The sequence below is a fragment of the Onychomys torridus genome, chromosome 10, assembly GCF_903995425.1.
Source record: "Onychomys torridus chromosome 10, mOncTor1.1, whole genome shotgun sequence".
Classification (NCBI taxonomy): Eukaryota; Metazoa; Chordata; class Mammalia; order Rodentia; family Cricetidae; genus Onychomys; species Onychomys torridus.
The window spans coordinates 6,677,198-6,696,392 of NC_050452.1; the positions used below are offsets into that span (position 1 = coordinate 6,677,198).

General features: G+C 42.8%; 1 pseudogene; it reads left to right on the forward strand.

Moving 5' to 3' along the window:
* Positions 1 to 14,696, forward strand: part of LOC118592249 — a 158,333-nt pseudogene extending 143,637 nt beyond the window's left edge.
* Positions 14,697 to 19,195: the final 4,499 nt, after the last annotated feature.

The following is a 19,195-nucleotide window of genomic DNA, read 5'->3' on the forward strand; positions in this document are numbered from 1 at the left end:
TTACACTGATGCCTTCTGGTGTGTTTATAAAATATATTATTTCTCTTAATTTGTATCATTTTGCTATTTATACATTATATGTCTGGATATTTTTATTTGCTGCATAACATTGTATATAGAAAACATTTCAGCAACTTCAAGACTAGAATGCAAAATTGTCCTCTTGAAAAGATTTACATTTGCCCTTAAGGGATGGATACAAGCACTAGTGATCAATGAAACCTTAAGGTGATTTGGAGCTGGGCTTTAGTCCCTGCACATTGGTACAAAATTGTCTTTATCTTGATCCAGCTTCAAACTTGGGTTCTACTCTTCCTTTCTCTGTGGCAGTGCAGGAACTCAATCTTTCTTCCAGCCGGTGAGACTGTCATAGCCACAGCCAACATTCAGCCTGGCCTCTCACCAGTCTCTCCCAGGGTTCCTGTAGATTCCACTAGGGAGGTAATCCAAACTCAAGACTGGGGTCACTTGTCTCAATTTCAGGATACACTACTCTTGGCCCATTGCACAGCCTCGTCATCCTCGTTCTGACTTCCGGTAGATCCTTGGGATACGAGTTCCCAGTATGAAGGTTGCTCAACTTACTCAAATCTTCCTTACAGAAAACAAAACTCTCAAGAAGAAATGTTTTAAATCAATGATACAAAGTAGGCCTTCCTTATCTCACACAATCAGTACCATGCATTAAGTATTTCTACCCTTGCAGCACCCATTTTTTTTTCACTTCAACAAAATAAGAATCCAAATACAAGAGAATAGATGGCAAAAGTTTAGAAAATATGAGATGACTTTACACCTGTCAGCTTGCTACATATTTGTCTAATGTGTGATGTAATAGTTATACGAAGTATCATATTTTAGTCATGAGAATGCTGGGCCAGGCAGGATGGAATCCATTTCTAAACCTACACAATAGAACTAAAGCTCAGCTTCACAGCCAGGTCTCCCTAGTGTCAGGCTCAAACCGCATTTCACCAGATGGCAGCTAGAAGTTCCCAAAGGGATAGTGAATGCATGGAGAGAAACAGCAAAGAGAGAAAACCAAAGAAGCATCCACCTCCTAATCAAAAAAGTAAAACCTGTGGGAATTCCCTTCCAGTAGAACATAACAGAACTGGCTTTTGTGGTGGTTTGCTTTGTTTCTGGGGACCAGTGTTGATTATAGTCCTGGTTGCCCTTAAACTTGTGATGTTCCTGCCTCGATCTCCAGTATGCCAAGATTTCAGGCATATGCTGCCACAGTCACTACAAGAGAATGTCTACTAACATTGATTTTTAGATACTCAGGATGAGGGAGGACTGAATGCAGATAGTGGACATGAGTCATGGATGAGGACATGAAGCTCACTGTTTCTCTTATTCTAATTCTGTCATGGATTTTCATTTCTGATGGTGGGCAAGTGCATACTAATACATTCAAGAATGACCTCTACAACTTCAGATGGCTATTCTAACTGTAAAGAAATTATTGAGATGTATAGACTGAGGGTCTGGCTAATTTTGGTATGATGTTTATTTTATTTGCAATGTTTTTATAATAAATTTTATAAAGTAAGGCCAGGCAGCAGTGGTGCATGCCTTTAATCCCAGCACTGGGGAGGCAGAGCCAGGCAGATCTCTGAGTTCGAGGCCAGCCTGGGCTACCAAGTGAATTCCAGGAAAAGGCGCAAAGCTACACAGAGAAACCCTGTCTTGAAAAAACAAACAAACAAAAATTTATGAAGTAATCTTTAAAAAAAAATTATCACCCAACCTCTTCTCTTGACTGAACGCAATCTTCTCCTTACCTGGTCATATAGTCACATAGTCTCACAGGCTGTCTTTGTACTTGGTCACACAATCTTACCAGCTATCTGATGAGTTATTTCACAAGCATAACATAATCAGCTGAACATCTAAGGATTTTTCTTTTCTTAAAAAGCCCACTCTTAATATGAAATGATTTTAGAGGTGAATCATGGAGAGTCTTTATCTTCTGAGTTAAGATCTTTTGAATGGTCCAATCACTTTGCTTAAATAAGGTTACATCTATCCTAAAGTCTCTCTTTCTAAATTCAGACTTTTGACTACCTACTATATGCCAGACACTGAGACAGAAATATAACATAGACCAAAATAGACAAAGTCCCTATTCTCGTGGAGTATACAATTTAAGAGAGGAAACAGGTTTCAGTCTCAAACTATCCCTAGCACCTGTAGGAGGAAGTAGACTTTGAGATGCTCCATTTGTCCATCTTTTTGTGCAATTACTCCACTGCAATCAACTTCAGGCTTGAAGGTGGTAGCACTGGGTATGGAATTGGGAACGCTGTGTGCAATGTATTTCATAAGACAGTATGTACCAGCTGTAGTGGACCACACAATAAACAGAGGCGTAACACCTGCTCTAAAGCCGCATATATGGGGATCAACTCATTTTATCCAGTTCCAACAGGTATCTTGGAGAAAGTGGTGCTTGATCAGACATCTGAAGAGCTGACAGTAGCCAGACACAGAGTAGGCACGGAGGGACACCCTTTGTGCAGACCCTGGGTGATAGAGCTTGGCCCACACTTCCATACAAAACAGACAAGGAGGGGACAAAAACGGGTCACAAGTGAGGATGTCTGTTTTCCCTTCTGGCCTGTTGGCTGTTGGGCTGGATTCCTCTGTTTCTGACCACTGGGAAGAGCTGGCAAAGCTTGAACTGAGCTTGAAAATGCTTGGGACTGCCAGCCTCCCCCATTAACATTTGCGTCAAGATAACCATGACACCAAACTAGAGTCCGGGTTGTGAGGAGCCTGGCAGCTTTGCTCAGCTATTCTCAGCCCCTGACACAGCTCTTTCCTCTAAAATTTGTGAAGTATTTCCATATTAAACTTGTAAAAAACGTGAGGGGGGGAAGGAATGGTACAAGTTGAGAGGGGGGAGAAGAGAACTGAGAATGATTGCACATTGAAATAAATGTGCTACTTGAGAAAATTATAAGTGCCTAAAAACAGGAGTCTATAATGAAAGTGCCCTCCGAAGCAGAACAAGAATGCCACTGTTCCAGTGCTGAAACACAATAAACCGTCCCACTAAACCTGAGGAGTTAGATTTAATAAGATGGGTGGTGCACTAAATAAATGCCAACTGATTATTAAAGATCTTTTTATTGAGGATTTACAACTATGTCATCAAATAGCTGAACAGTCTTCAGGTGTAATAAGACCCACATGAGAAACTTAATTTAAAGTAGTGCAAAGAACCCAAAACACTATTACAAACAGACCATGAAAACTTGGGAAATAGACAAGTAAAGAGGCAGAAAACATCAAATTATTGTCAATAGTGGGGGGAGGCGGGGAGGGAGGACAAAATATCATTTCCATACAAGCCAACTAAATAGCTATTCAAAGGCGCCATAGCATGACAGAACTGCACACCGCTATGTAGATGTGCCCTCCCAGGAACTGGGTATACCTCCTTTCTTTCCTTTGGAAAGAAAATTAACTTTTTAATGTGAATTCTCTGTGGTAAAGAAACCTTTGAATTTGTTAGAAAATGGGTTTGCAGAGTAAAGTGAGCTGAGCCAAGAGTCCCTGTGACTCCCCCTTTGGACCTAGAATGTCGCTGAGGGAGTACTGGGAGGAATGGGGAGAGGGGAGGAGTGGGACATCAGGACGAGAAAGTGAGGAGCAGGGGGACAGCCCCCAGAAGGTGGGGAAAATGAGTTATTTGGTGAAGACACAGAGGTGGGGCTTCCTTCACACTTGCTCGTGATGTGGAACAATTTACTCCAAATGTTTAAGCTCCATCAGGTCCCTCATGTGCAGTTAGTAAGCTAAGCCAGAAGATCTCTAAATTCCTCATGAGTTCTATAGCTCTCCCCTCTATCCTCAGCTCTGCTCCTAGGGTACAGACCACATGAAAACCCTCCAGAGTAAGAAGATGTTTCTGGAGTCCACGAATGAGGGTGGGGAGCGTTGGTCCTAGGTGAAGCCATTGACTCTTCCCTCGGCCTTCTTGCCTGGCAGGTGGGAGAGGATTAGTGCTCTGTCACACAGAGGATGTGGCTGCACTCAGGTCTCCCATGGAGGGCTGGCTGGAGATAAGGACCAGACGTGAGCAGCTCAATGCTAGTCTGGCAGGTTAACTGGGTAGACTTGACACATGGGCTTGGTGCCTAATGTGCATAATGAGAGTGAGTAGACAGACCAGTGTTCCAAGACAGGAAGACCCAGAAACATGAGTGGGCAAGGCTAATGGGGCAGCTTCACAATCTACAACAGGCAAAGAAGAGAGCGAGCAAAAGGGGGTTACAAAATCCCACTACTGACAAATGGCACCTTCAGGCTCCAGACTGCAGGTGCCTTGTCCTTGGTCACAAGTGACATCAAATGTGTCCCCAAAATAACTAGCCTTTACATCCTTGTTACTTGAGGCTGTAGGTTAAGATGTCTGGCTGCCACTCATAAATCTGACCTCCCTCTAGGACCTTTTGGCAACCCCCCCTCCCCCACTGTCACTGAGAAGCCCTTTCTTTTCTTCCCAAAAAAGCTACAAGGAAGGTTTAAAAAAAAAAAGTGTTATTAAAATACGCACAGCAGTTCTTCAATTCCAGGAGAAAAGCACTCATCTCAGCTAGGAAGGAAGGGGAAGCAAAGGAATACCAGAAGAAAAATGAAGGAGAAAGTATGTTCCCACCTCCCTCCATTTCTACTGATTCACTGGCCAAGATCACAGCAGTTCTGTACTGTAGAGGGACATCCGTCAATGCTAATCAATACATGTGGTGTTAGTCATGGATGATAAATTTGAAAGGGATTATAACTGTAAACAGTGATCAATAGAGACTTGCTGGAGGAGACAGAGGAAAAAACAACCTTAAAATGTTACACGGTTAATAAAGTAAGGGGAGAGTCAGCCTTAAACAAAACTCCAAGGAAGCCACAGAGCTTCTAGTTCCTTCTCCTAGGTTGGAGGGAGAGTGGGTGATTGGTCCTCCCCAAGATCATCTCAGAAGGCAATCACTGCTAAAAGGGTGCATTATTAATTCACAGTGCATTTTGTGATCCTTTTGGTTGGAAGGCACATTCTCCATTATCATTTGGTTGAAGATTTGTTCCTGGATCTGAGCTGGCATCACTCAAAGCCCCCAGAGTATAGCTTGCCCTTTCCACACAGCCCCCCTTCCCTCCTGCCTCTTCTCCCTCCACAGCTTTCACCACCGCAGGCACATGACTGAGCAGTGCATTCACAAGCGTGACATTCCTCTCTGCAAACAAATATATCCTGAATCCAGGCAAAAGGGAGAAAAAATGCAGGGAGCCTCTGCTGCTCACCCACAGATGAATGGGACTATCCGTCTTGTCACCAGAGGTCAGAGCGAAAGGTTACTTTGAGTCTATACCTTAGCTTCTCTGCTGACGTTAGCAGGCAACTTCCTTAAAAATAAAGCAAAATAAGGAGTAAAAAAAGAACCCTTCCCTAGCAAGCACTTAGCAGGTCCCTCTAGAACCCTTCTGAGATTGTGTCTTCTCACCACCTTTGAAGCCACAGCTCCAGGCCTGACATAGACATTTTTTTTTTCTGCTGACCTTTTAGCGTCCTTTCTGCCAGAGTGTGTAAACCATAAGCTGATATATGAAGGCAATTTTTAGTGGTGCCACTTGTATCTGAGTGATTGCACACACTTTACGTTTCTGGCCTGCCGCCCCTTCCACCTTTCCAAGATCTCTCTATTTTCTTTTAAGAGAACTGCAACAAAGGTGAAAGCAAGTTTAACTGCTTCCGGACTTTGATGACCGGAGGAGCACCTGTTCGGGGCCTCATGACTGGCCAGTGCGCAGCTGCAAAGCTGAGCTTCCTTTGCTGCTCTAGGGGTCATCATGGCAGGAGGGGTGTGGACAGAGATCATACTGACACTCCTACCCATCCCATACCACCCCTGCCCTAAGCTACAGCCAGAATTGATAGGTATCAAAGCCACAGCCTCATTCAAGACTCAAAGAACACGGAACCATTTTCTACATAAATTCTTAGAGCTGGGGCCCTGGGGACTTCTTCAGACAGAGTTCAGAGAGGATTGGAGGAGACTGGGCAACTGAGGGAGACACCAGCTGGCAGGACCATGTAGAGCATCCATGCTCGGCCACTCTGCCATTGTCCCATCTCTCTCGGAAGCCAAGGCTGTCTTTCTGTGTAGTGCTGCAAGTGCAGTCTTTCTAGACTCTGGGATATGCTTGGACTCTACAGGAACACTCTACGGGGTAGCAAGAGACAGCACCCGCTCTCACTCCAAGTTCAGAGGAAAGCCCCTTAAGCATTCTCTCACAGTGTTCCATAAAGCCACCCCTTCAGTTGTCAATGTCAATCAAAGAAGCATTAAATGGTTCAAAGCTCAAGGAGACACAGCAAGAGTATCCTGACCATCTCAAGTAAGACTTAAGGTCATTCCCAACTACCTGGTCCCAGTGTTCCAAGAGACATGCACCCCAGCAGCCAATGAAGATGACTCTTGAGAGATTTTCACTAGACTCCTCATCAGATGTACTCTAGCCAGGGTATCTTAACCACATATGTGCAAACAAAGGAATTTACTAATATTCTAAGATGGAAATTCCCTTTGATGACATCATGGCTTGAGTTAGGAAAACAAGGAGATTCAGTGAACCTCTAGAAATCATCTAATCTGAAAACCTGCCTATGTCCCAGACTGCCAGATCATGAAGCACTGTGATAATGACAGGTTATTAGAAAGCTATATCCCACCTTGCTGCAAGATTCATTGGGAGTGGTTCTCAACTGTGGATAGATATTCGGGAGGCGCTTTGTTCTGGAGAAGTCATTGATAGTCGCTGTGACAAATAAGAAAAGAGTGAGAAAGCAGGAGTCAGCAACTGGTTAGAGTAGCACAAGCTAAAACCAGTTCAGAAAACTGGGCAGTGGACAGACCTTGTGAGAAACAGGGGCAGCTCTACAGAGTCTAGAGACGGCCTCTTCCCATCTTTTCTTCCAGGATCCTGGTCTGAATTCCCAGTGCAGACAAAGTGGCCAGATTCTATTTGCCATCTGGAAGAGAGTGCAGAGCTAGACGGGCCAGGGCAGTCCCCGGAGAGGGAGTTCTGGGAGCTGTGGCTTCCCTTGGCTGCCATTCATAACTAACATCTTGACTGACTGAGGAGTCTGGGTTAATAAGGACATGGCCATACCATTTTAATTTGCCAGTTCCTAAGTACTCCTGGCCAATGGAGGTAAGCACTCCATCCTAGACACTCCCCCTTCCAAAAGTGACAAAATTTTAGAGGCACTCTAGTGAGGAGCCTGAGCATAGCAGAGTGACAGCTCTCAGGCATGGACTTTGGGCATAATTACAGTGTGAGTAATCTTAATATTCTGGAGGCTGAGGCAGGAGGATGACAAGTTCAAGGACAGTCTCATTCTGTCTCAAAAGAAAAGAAAATGAATGAAATTGAAGAAAGTCGGTGAGCTGCTGTTGCCAGCTCCACTGAATGCTGCCCTGGATTGGTGTTCTCTAAAGAGTGCAGTAGACTGTCTTGAGTTGTGTCAAGACGGCAATAACAAGGGCAGTTTGTAGTTTTCTGGCCAATGTGAGCAGATCATTGCTCTTGCTCGGGGAAGTTACAGAAACAGGAATTCTAGCCGAGTTACAGTAACATCATGGCTGGAGAAGCAGATAAAGGGGTGGAAGGATAGCCTATTGGGCCTGCCACATGTTCCCAATGATGACAAACAGAAAACTCATGTGTCCCCTCTTCTTCCCAGGGTCAGCAGGACACCTAGCAAAAAGTGGATGCCCATCTTCAGGAGAAAGAGGGACCAGAAACCAGCCTTGCAGGAAAGCTCACACTTTGGTAGATGGAGCACCTCTCTGATGCTGGGCTGGAGAGCCCTGAACTAGACCCATGGTTTGCAGGGCTTCACAGGACCTGGTCCTTTCAGGATCACCTTCATGGTCATGTGGGCTTATCTTCCCACGTCTTCCTGTCCTCAGACCACCAAGTCTCATTTCTTCTTGTTCGTTTGTCAGTTCCTGTGCTCTTATAGAAGCAGCAGCTTTCCTTCCAAGGAGAAAAGAAGTTTCACCTGGAAGAAGACACATTTGAAAATCATTAAAAGGAATAATCTCCAAGCAAGCACATCACCATTCCAGTTTTTTGCTCATTGACTGGTTGGTTAGTGTACTTAATAGAAAGGAGAGTGAGCTTCATTTTTTTTTTGTTATTGTTGTTTTTTGTTTGTTTGTTTGTTTGTTTTTTGAGATGGGTTTCTCTGTGTAGTTTTGGTGCCTGTCCTGGATCTCACTCTGTAGCCCAGGCTGGGCTTGAACTCACAAAGATCCCCCTGGCTCTGCCTCCCAAGTGCTGGGATTAAAGGCATGTGCCACCAATGCCCACTGAGAGTGAACTTCTTGAAGGAGAATCCCCCACCACCACACCTTTACTTCTAAGGATGACAAACCCTTCACCAAGTGCAAAGCCACGGCTACATGTCATCCCTCTTGTTTCCATTATCTCCCAGCTACCACCAGTTCCCACCCCTGGTTTTACTCTCTGTCTTACAGAGTAGGCAGAGGAGGGACACTGAGATGAACTAGAAACTTCTCCCCACACCTTTCCCACCCATGGCCCCAGCCTTTCTTGTGTTTAAAGTTTCACTCCTAAAGCATCCAGGAGCTCAGAGCACATCTTGATTGATGCTGTCAGTGAGACAAAGTGCTCTAGTGTCAAGAACTGTCTTTTCTTCATTAAGTTTGAAAACATGCCCAGGGGCTACTCTGTGATCTGCTCATCAATAAGTGGAAATCTACTGATAGACTCAAATTCATGCCAAGTGTTAGCAGAGAAAGGACAGGTACCTTGTCAGTTTCCTTCCCCAAATAAGAAACCCCAAACATTGCTGCTGTCATTCACTGTAGCCTGAGATCTATGGGGTGAGGGGAAGGCGAGGACATAGGAACAGTGGGATAAGACTCTTCTGGGTGGGCCAATACCAGGAGCACAGGGTTCAGTGTGGAGCCAAGAACCCTGTAAATGAGACACTGAGCTTCTGCCAACATTCACTCTCTCCAGGACCATCAGGGAGCTGCTTGGAAATGGCTATGCTAGCAGAACTCCAAGTACATCACCAATGACTCATTCCTGAAGGATCTCCTCACACAGTGTTCAGGAACTGTGGAGGACAAAAGACGATGGGATTGGATTTATCAGGATTTCTCAATGTCCTTACAGAGGAGGTAGTGACCAAGACAGACATTACTGCTAACTTAACGTCCAATAGAAGGAAAGAAAGAAGTATCAGAGAGCAGAAGGATGGAAAGAAAACAACTATTCAGAAAACTTAAGCCCCTTTACCTACCTTAAGAATTCTACCTTGTACCATAGGAAAAAGAGAGCAAAAATATGATTTAAAAAAAAAAAAGAGCAAACACCGAATTGCTATTAAGTCAACAGGCATTAGCTTAAGAGCTCTGACCTGCAGATTTCGACAATTAGCATTGAAAGTGATTGTTTGCCAACCCACCTTGATTTCCTTAACATAGGATGAGGTAATGTCAATATTGGTAGACAGTTCTTGAAAACCCAGCTGTGTAGCAATAATGTTGCCTTTGCTGGGCACCTGTGCCACAGAGCAAGGACAGGGGTGAGGAGGCCTTGTTAATGTTGGCTTGTGGTGGCCTTTTCTTTTTCTTGTCTTGTCTTTTTCACTTCTCATCTCCAGGTTGTGCTCTTTGCCAAGAAGCATTTTTTACCACTGAACAAGAGAAATGACCTGTGAAGCCTAGAGCTCACAGAGAGGCTCCAGAGGCCATGTTGAGCATGCTTCTCCTGTGCATCTACTGTGCTTTTGCATGAGCACCTTGGACTCCTACTGGTACCTATCCAAGCAACTCTGTTTTGTTTGTGGTGCATCCTTTTGTCTCTTTTGTTGTGGTGTTCTAAAGTTAAGAGTGCATCTTTATTCATCTTTCAGCTAATACTCACTGATGACCTGTGATGACCCACAGTCTCTGCACCTGCTATAGGGAAGTGACAGAGGAGAAAATAATAGCAAAACAACATTACCCTGTGCCACAGAGATTCAGCCACGACCAGAGGCAGAGACAACCTCCTTGCTGGAAAATTTGAGATGAGTCTGAAGAGAGGATTCCTCAGGTGAAAATTCATGAGGCTATAGAGAGGTCCCAGAAGGAAGAACCGTGTGCAAAGATGCCTAGAGAACAAAGAATACTGTGCACCAGAGGCATAGCTGTAAGAATAGACTATGTCACTGTGGAACTTACCACCAGCAATGGCAGTAAAGCTTCTCACAGCTCACTCAGGGTCCCAACAGCTCTAGAAGATATGTAATATGGTGGTTCTTCCTGTCAGATAAAAGAAGGCAATTTCTCAAGGTCAAGCTGCCAGAGAGTAGGACTGAATGGCACCTTGTACCAGGCTTTCTTTTGGGCTGCCAACCAGCTCTGAAATCATGACACAGAGACTTATTATTAATAATGAATGCTCAGCCTTATCTTATGTTTATCCCACTAACCTGTTTCTCTTTATGTACATTTTGCATCAGAGCTTTTTACCTTTCTTTCATTCTGTATGTCCTACTTCCTGCTTCCTCTGTGTCTGGCTGGCAGCTGCCTGCCTGCCTGGCCCCGGGGCATCTCCCTCTTTTTCTCCCTCATTCTCTCTCTTTCCTCTTGAGCCTAGATTCTTCCTCCTACTTATTCTCTCTGTCTGCCAGCCCCATCTATCCCTCTACTGCCTAGCTATTGACTGTTCAGCTTTTTGTTAGACCAACCAGGTGCCTTAGTCAGGCAAAGCAACACATCCTTGAACAAGTTCAACATAAACAAATGTAACACATCTTTAAATCCTTGTACAAATGCAACATAAACAAATGTAACACATCTTGGCCTAGTTAAAGCAATATTCCACAAGAGCAGCTCTGGCTCCAGAGACCATGCCTGTAGTTAGAGTTTTCCTGCCTGGCCCAGTCAGGACAAATCTCTCTTGCCTGCCAGGCGCATAGATGCTCAGACCCAACCAAGTAAACACACAGAAACTTATATTGCTTACAAACTGTATGGCCGTGGCAGGCTTCTTGTTATCTACTTCTTCTATCTTAAATTAACCCGTTTCTGTTAGTCTATACTTTGCCACATGGCTTGTGGCTTACCAGTGTCTTTACATATTGCTTCTCATGGCAGCGGCTGGCGGTGTCTGTCTCTCCGCCTTCCACTTCCCAGAATTCTCTTCTCTCTTGTCCCGCCTATACTTCCTGCCTGGCCACTGGCCAAACAGCATTTTTATTTATACAGAGCGATATGCACAGCACTGAGTCCTAAGCTAAGCTAGGCCCGGGTTAGGGAGCCGGGCCTGCCCAGGCAGGAAGCCAGACCCACTGCCAAGGCAAGTGGTTTTTTAATGAATTCTTGCCACGTTGGGCGCCAAATGTAGATGTAACTGTCTTGTTAAATAAGAAACACAGAACCAATTGCGGAGTTAAAAACCACGAGGTCAGAGCAAGAGCGGAAAAACCTTACCGTTCACTGCTTCTGCTGTCCTATACCCTTCCACAGTGGCAAGCAGCAGAAGCTTGGCTGAGGAGAAGATGCTAAACAGGAACAATGGTGACTATTGGACAGGGACCCTGGCATGCAGACTAAGCATTATTCAAAAGCTACGGTGGGTGATTTTGTTTGTTTGTTTTGTTTTGTTTGTTTGTTTTGTTTAAAAAAAACCAAAAAACAAAAAATAAACAAAAGCTATGGTGGACTTAGGCAAGAGTGACAGAGAATTAGATTAGTAAGGTGACAGGAAAAAGAGTAAGAAAAAGGAAAAGCATCTTTTAGCATTAAATCCAAAGGAAGCATTCCTAGTTTCTTTTTGTAAATTCTGACACACACACACACACACACACACATACACACACACACACACACACACACACACACACACACACACACACGTAAATAAATAAATAAATAAATATAAAAATATCAACACTTTTATAAAGAATACTGCAAAACTTGCTTCTAGACAAGATAGAGTGAGAGAAATTCACCCTTCTGCCTAACACAAAAACCAAACAACATATATGAAACTGAACATGTATTTTGACCAGTGACTAACACCTGATCTTATTGGCAGCTCATGTTGACTTTCACTTGTAGCTGGAGTCTCTCTCCAGCTTCCGCCAAGCCCCGGCAGTCCCACAGCCCACTTATAAAATAAACACACCGACTCTTATATTATTTAAACTGTTTGGCCTAATGGCTCAGGCTTCTAGCTATCTAGTTTTTACATCTTAAATTAACCCATTTCTAATTAGTCTATAAGTTGCCACATGGCTCATGGCTTACCGGTACCTTTCATCTTACTTTTCTTGGTGGCAGCTGACAGCATCTCTCTGCCTCAGCCTTCCACTTCCCCAATTCTCCCCTCTCCTTGTCCCGCCTATACTTCCTGCCTGGCTACTGGCCAATCAGTGTTTTATTTATTAACCAATCAGAGCAACACATTCAACATACAGACCATCCCACAGCATTCACTGGTGTGACAAAGTATCTGAAAATACTTACAAGGAACAGGGTTTTAAAGGACTGCTTGTTATTTGAGGTTTTAATTCTCATCTTCTGGCCCAATGGATTTGGACTCATGGGGAGGCCCATTGTGCTTGGGGGGAGTATGATGATTATATTATAGCACCAGAGAAGGGAAAAAGAGAGGAAGAAGTGGGGTACAACACCCCTGCTTTAAAGCTCATGCCCTCCCAAGACCTTCCAATAAGTCCTGCTTGCCAATGTCACCACAGAGTAGCAACCAAGCAACACGTGAGGCTGTGGGCATGATTCAGATCCAAACTCACAGTATTTTCCCAACTTACTGCTTGCAGAAGGTTCCAGGTCACTATGGGAGGACAGGGATCCACACAGAGCACAGTGCTCTTCCAGGATTAAAGGTGTGAAGCTGGTTTTCTTGATGATAGTGAAGGTATCCAGGGAAGATACTGAGGTGGAGTAGCTGCAGAGACAGAACCCTGTGGAGGGCTGAGGAGGGTCAGAGTAGGCCAAGCACTGGCCAGCTGAAGGAAAAAGGAAATAAACAAGGCCAGTGGGGAAATGGGAAAAAGGAATGGGGCTGCTCTGCCAGCCAGGACAGCAATGGTGACTGGCCAAGAGAAAGTTGCTGTAGTTTTAAAATGCTCTGAGCTGGCCTGAAAAAGTAGAGCCATGATCCTCCAAATAATTTTACAATGTCTCAGAATAAAGCTCAAAATGTTTATAAGAACACTAAAATATATGACACCTAACAAGAACAAATTCATAATCTCTGTGATCCAATAAAAATAGTCAGTCCTACAAAGATGTAGGAAAAACGTCAGTATAATTAAAAGACGAATCCAGGAATTCAGACTTGTCCATGGTAGAATTAGTAGACCAGAACACTGAGAGTGACTAGAATAATGTTGCTGCATTCAAGAAGACAGAGGATGGTTCGCTCGCTCCAGCAGCACACATACTAAAACTGGAACGATACAGAAGATTTGCTCAACTCCCACTCAAGGGGACACAAAAATTCGTTAAGCATTCCATATTTTCAGAGAGGTGGGGAAATCCTTATTGCAACACCTGAAAGACTGATTGACATTTTAGAGTGTGGGGGAACTGGTTTGAGAAGAACAACCTACCTTGTCCTCGGTAAAGCTGATAGAATGCTGGACATGAGCTTTGAACCCCAAATAAAGACAACTGTGGATCAATAAGACCTTATAGGCAAATTCTAATGTGGAGCTTGTCCAAGAGAAGTAAGACAGCTTGCTGAAGATTCCCTGACAGACTATATTCATATCAATATTGGTGCACTGAGTGCACACCATAACAAAGATGGTGGGTGGGTGTCATAATGTGAAAAAGGGTGAACTTATTCATCTAATGAAAGAGATCATGCATGAGGAGAATAAAACCATTGTTTTTGTTGAAACCATAATGAATCGTGATGAACTTGCCAGAAAAAATGAGAAGAGATGGGTGGCCTGCTATGGATATCAATGGTGATAAGAGTCAACAGGAGCAAGACTGGGTTCTAAAGGAATCGAACATGGAAAAGCTATTCTGACACTATCGATATGGTCTCCAGAGGGTGGATGCAGGAGATGTGACTGCCCTAACTCCTCAGAGGGTGATATTCGTCCAGTTGGAAGAACTGCTCGCAGTGTCAAAACAGGCACAGCACACACTTTCTTCACACCTAATAACGTAAGCAAGGAGCCACCTTATCTCTGAGCTTTGGGAAGCTCATCAAGCAATTAATCCCAAGATGCTTCAGCTGGAAGAAGACAGAGGCTCAGGTCATTCCAGGGAGAGAGGAGGCATGACAGAGGCAAAAGGGTGGATTTAATACCTTTAGAGACAGGGAAAATTATGGCATAGGCTACCCTAGTCTGCTTAAGAGAGATTTGGGGGCTAATACTCAATGGCGTTTACAGTGCTGCAAGTTACACCAATGGGAGCTTTGGGAGTGATTTTGTACATGCTGTTATACAGACCAGTCTTAGGACAGATAATCCAACAGGGATTTACCAGAACAGTTACAAAAGTGCTCAGCAATCTGGAAGTAATGTTGCAAATATTCACAATGGTGTGCACCAACAGGCATATGCAGATCCTGCTACACCTATGACCTGCTCTCCAAAGCCAACAAGATATTCTCAGTAAGACTTTAGAAGTGAGTCTATGCAAATGTCTGTTTTCATAACTGTCCTCGATATTGTCATCAGACGAGATTTAAGAAAACGGGACACAGAAATGACCGCAGTGCAGCAGTAATTATGTGCACTTCTTTCCCCATTTAAATCGGACATTTCTCTTCATTCCTGAAACAAGTTTTAGGGTTTTCTTTTTGTCCTAGAAAATTCAGGCAGTGTTTTCACAAAAGTAATTATACAGTGATTTCAAATACAATAAATGAAAGTTATGCATGGCCTTCCAGGAAGAGATTTGAAGACAAAGACTGAAAGAAAAAAAGAAGATAAAAGAATATTTGATCATGCCAATTAAAAACTGAAAGATAATTTATGAAAAATGACCCAAGTCAAACTTCTAAAGAAAAACACTGCAAGGTCTGAATGAAGCATCTTGAAGATCAGATGAAGAGTGGGCTGGACAGCGCTGAAGAAAAAATTAGCAAATTGAAAACACAACAGAAATTTTCCGAATTGACAGAAAATCAGGAACCTGCACGCTGTGGGACAGTGATGGAAACCTCGTGTGTCTGTGCCTCTGAAAGAGGTGGAGAAACAGCATTGAAGAATATTCACCAGAAATTTTAAAATATTTTTTAAAATTATAAAGTTCACCCCCCCACACACACACCAGCAGTAAACTATGCTAAGGCACATCATTATCAAATTTCTTAAAGATTGATGATGAAGAAAATATTTTCACACAGAGAAACAAAGATCTGAATGGAGCTCATTTTTACTTGGAAATAACATGAGCCAGAACACATTGGAGTAGTATATCTATTGTTATTGAATACAGAGGTAAGTTGTCAATATGAAAATAGCCATTTAAATAAGGGCAGAATGAGGATATCTTTAAATATATGAAATCTAAAATAATTCACAATGAAAAGACATCCATTACATGAAGTGCCAAATATTTCAAGTAGAAGGAAGAGTAGAAGATGCACATCTGAAGTACACAGAAATATGAAGAGTACTAGAAAAGAAAACTTAGATGGGCAGATATGTGTTTTATAGTTTTTAAATTACTTAAAAGATAATTGGTTATTTAATGCAAAATCAAGTTCAAATCTATTGTGAGTTTTATAATATACATAAAAGGGTAATAGCACAAAGGCCAGGAGAGGAGCAATGTCAGTCTACTCTTACAAAGAACATAAACTATAGGCATAAAGCAGTATAACTCCACTTCACAGTGGATTTGATGAAACACTACACTATGAAGTGGGCATGCCTTCACATTAGCAAGAGGGACAACTACAGAGAAAGCCAATTTAGCTGACAGAAACACAGGACTCATCATGTACTATGGGAGGTATGTGTAATGGTCAAGATGGTCATATGGAGAGCAGATACCGAAGTGAATGTGTATAGTTGATGTGAGCATGGCCATGTCAAGGACCCCTGGGAAAGGCAGTCTTTCTTGCCCAGGTCAGGTTCTGGGGAAGAGCAAGGCCTTCTGGTCCAAGTGTAGATATTGACAGTATGTACAGGAAGGGTCAACCACAGCTTCCTCCTCCCAAATGACAGCAGCCTGAGACAACTCCCCTAGAGAGACCCCCTACCAAAATTACCTAGCCTGCCTCCTCATTCATTCAGCTGTATCTAATAAACATGCTGAGTTTCTGGATTGCTGGTACATCTCCATGAAAGTGCACAGCCCACCCAAGCCCAGCCTTCCTGTAGGTGTGTCTGTCAGTCCCTGTCCCCCAGTCAAACCAATCACAAACCATGCAGGTTGCAGCACAGCTGCAGCTCTTTTAATGCTGCATTCTTCCCTTGCCCATTAGAATCCCAGAAAAGACGACGTCATGAAATGTCATCACCATGCTAAGTATTATTCTAGCTCACATTTTCCTCTTTACCCAGATTGTTACAATTTTTATTACATAAATTACATCTTGTAACTTGAAGTCAATTGTATGGAGACTTCAGTTTTATTATATTTCTAATTACTCATAAATTTTCTGCATTTAGAAAGGTAAAGGTGAAAAAGACTGATCATACATTATCCAACAAAATAAAATCTCCTAAGAAGATTTTAGGTTGTAGGGATCTTTCCTGCATACCTTCAGCAGTCCAATAATTCTAGTGTTACTGTTTTTTCGATGCCAAGTCTCTGAGGGCAATGCGAGCATGTTGATATTAATAGGTTTAGACACAGCCAGAGGCTGCTGTGTTCCTCACCAGGTAACAGTGTGTGGGTTAGAGATTTGATTGAGGTTCAATCTCTGACTTCATCCTAAGCCAGGTGAGTTATTCTTCTGAAACAATGACCTTCTCTTGGAGCTACTACTAGGTTCTCCAGCAGCAGTGAGTGAGGGTGAGGCCTCCACACATCTGACAGTAGTTCCATGCACTCTCCCATGGCCTGCGAAGGCCCAGAACAATGGCACTCTCTGTAGGCGGAAGCATTTTCTTCTTCACAAACAGAAGAAGCTAGAGTGCTGACTCAGGTGGTATGTTGTCACAGGGGGAGTATCAGGTGTTCTTCTGCTGCTGGATGAAATCGTCTATAAAGGCCAGTTATGTCAAGTTAGTTTATAATGTTTAGATTCTACACATCTGCACTGATTTCTAACTCATTTGTTATTGAGAGAAGATGTTGAGTTTCTCGTTATAATTGTATGTTTTTATAACTCCTGATAGTTCTATTCGTTTTTGTTGTTGTTGTTGTTGTTGTTGTTGTTGTTGTTTTGTGTATTTGGAAGTTCTGTCTGTTATTTTCTGATAAAATTAAGTCTGTTATATCCTACTGGTGTATAAACTATTATTATAAAATTATACTCTTTTTAAGATTTATTTATCTTTATTGTGTATGTACGGGCATATGCATGCCTGTTTGTCTGTATGTGCACCAGAGTCATGAAGGTACCCACAGAGGCCAGAAGAGGGTGTTAGAGATCTGTAAGGCACCCAGTGTCAGTGCTTGGAGGGAGCTGAACCCCTATCCTCTGTAAGATCAGCAAATACTCTCCATGGCCTTACCATCTCTCCAGCCCCAAATGGTACTACTCTTCATCCCCAGTACAACAATTCACTGCTTAAGTTATCTAGTCTGATATTAATACAGACGTTCCAGCTCTTCAGTGTTCGCATGGTCGATCTCTTTCTTCAATCTACTTCACTATAGTATAATTTATTTGCATATTGATCCTTATGATGACTAATTGCTGTGGTCATTATTATGGCTTAGCTGAAATTCAATCTTTATATTCAAATCTTTCTATTCTTTCCTAGTGGAGACATGTCTATTTTGTTCCTTTTCCTATTTTCTTTGGACCAATAAAATACTGATTATGATTCCAATCAATGTCTAATGTTGTTGTTCTCATTTCTTTCTGTTCTTATTTTAACAGTAGTTCACTTAGCTAGTATGGCTCTTTTAACTATTCAGCTGATTAAATTAAAAATGTTTGTGCACTGTAAATACATAAAGTCTTTGCTCATTAGCAACACCTGAAGTGAACTGTGAACTAGATTAAATAGCTCATCGAGTTGACACACGCACTTGGTAGGATAAGGCAGAAAAACCACAAGCTCCAGGGTGGCCTCTGCCACACAGCAAGACAACAGGATGGCAGAAAACCATGTTTTCAGAAGAGAGAGTATTGAGGTGGCAGCACTTTCTGTTTGAGCTCTGGGATCCAGTCCTGGCTTCTACACTTCACTCACTATATCATCTTGCGTTGCCCACACAAAGACTTAAAACACTACCAAACTCCTCTTGGAAGATGAATTATCCTGTGGAACAATCAGTGCGATTGAGGTGCTGAATGAGACATGGATATGGAAGATGCCTCTCATAATGTCAATTTATGGAATCCCCACACGGCCCTAAGTGATTACTGCGATCCAGATTTACAGGGGCATAAAAGCAGGTGAGAACACCATGGAGCACATTTTGTCAAGTAAAACTAAAACAGAAGAGATACTAGAAGATGCTAGGACTGTGATCTCTGTGATCTCTGCTGCCAGCCCGGAGCTCAGTTCATTTTTGTTGGATTAAGAGTGCAGGATAAAGTAGAGATGTGAAGACATAGTTAGACCCAAATGTCACCTATACGCTGATCCTGAGGGTGCTTGGTCATAGAGGTATGAGTTGTCTCTTATGAAGTGCTCTCCTGCCTCCCAAAACACACTCTGGCTCTTCACACACTCTTTTAAGGAGACGCAAAGACTCCTCCTCTTCCCTTCAGAAGGAAATTTTAACATTTTTAAACTATTAGGGAGCCAACAGAGATGATGATGATGATTATGATGATGATGATAACAATGATGATGAATAATTAATTGGTTAATTCAAGAGATTGGGATGGATTCCAGTAATGACAGTTTAAGTAAAATAAAGATCAACTTTCAAGTTAGAAAGTTGCTCAAGATAAAAACAAGTTAGGGGTATTTGTAGCCATATCCTGGGCCTTGTTTACACCAGTTGAAAAGGAGTAATTATAGATGGAGCTAAGATCT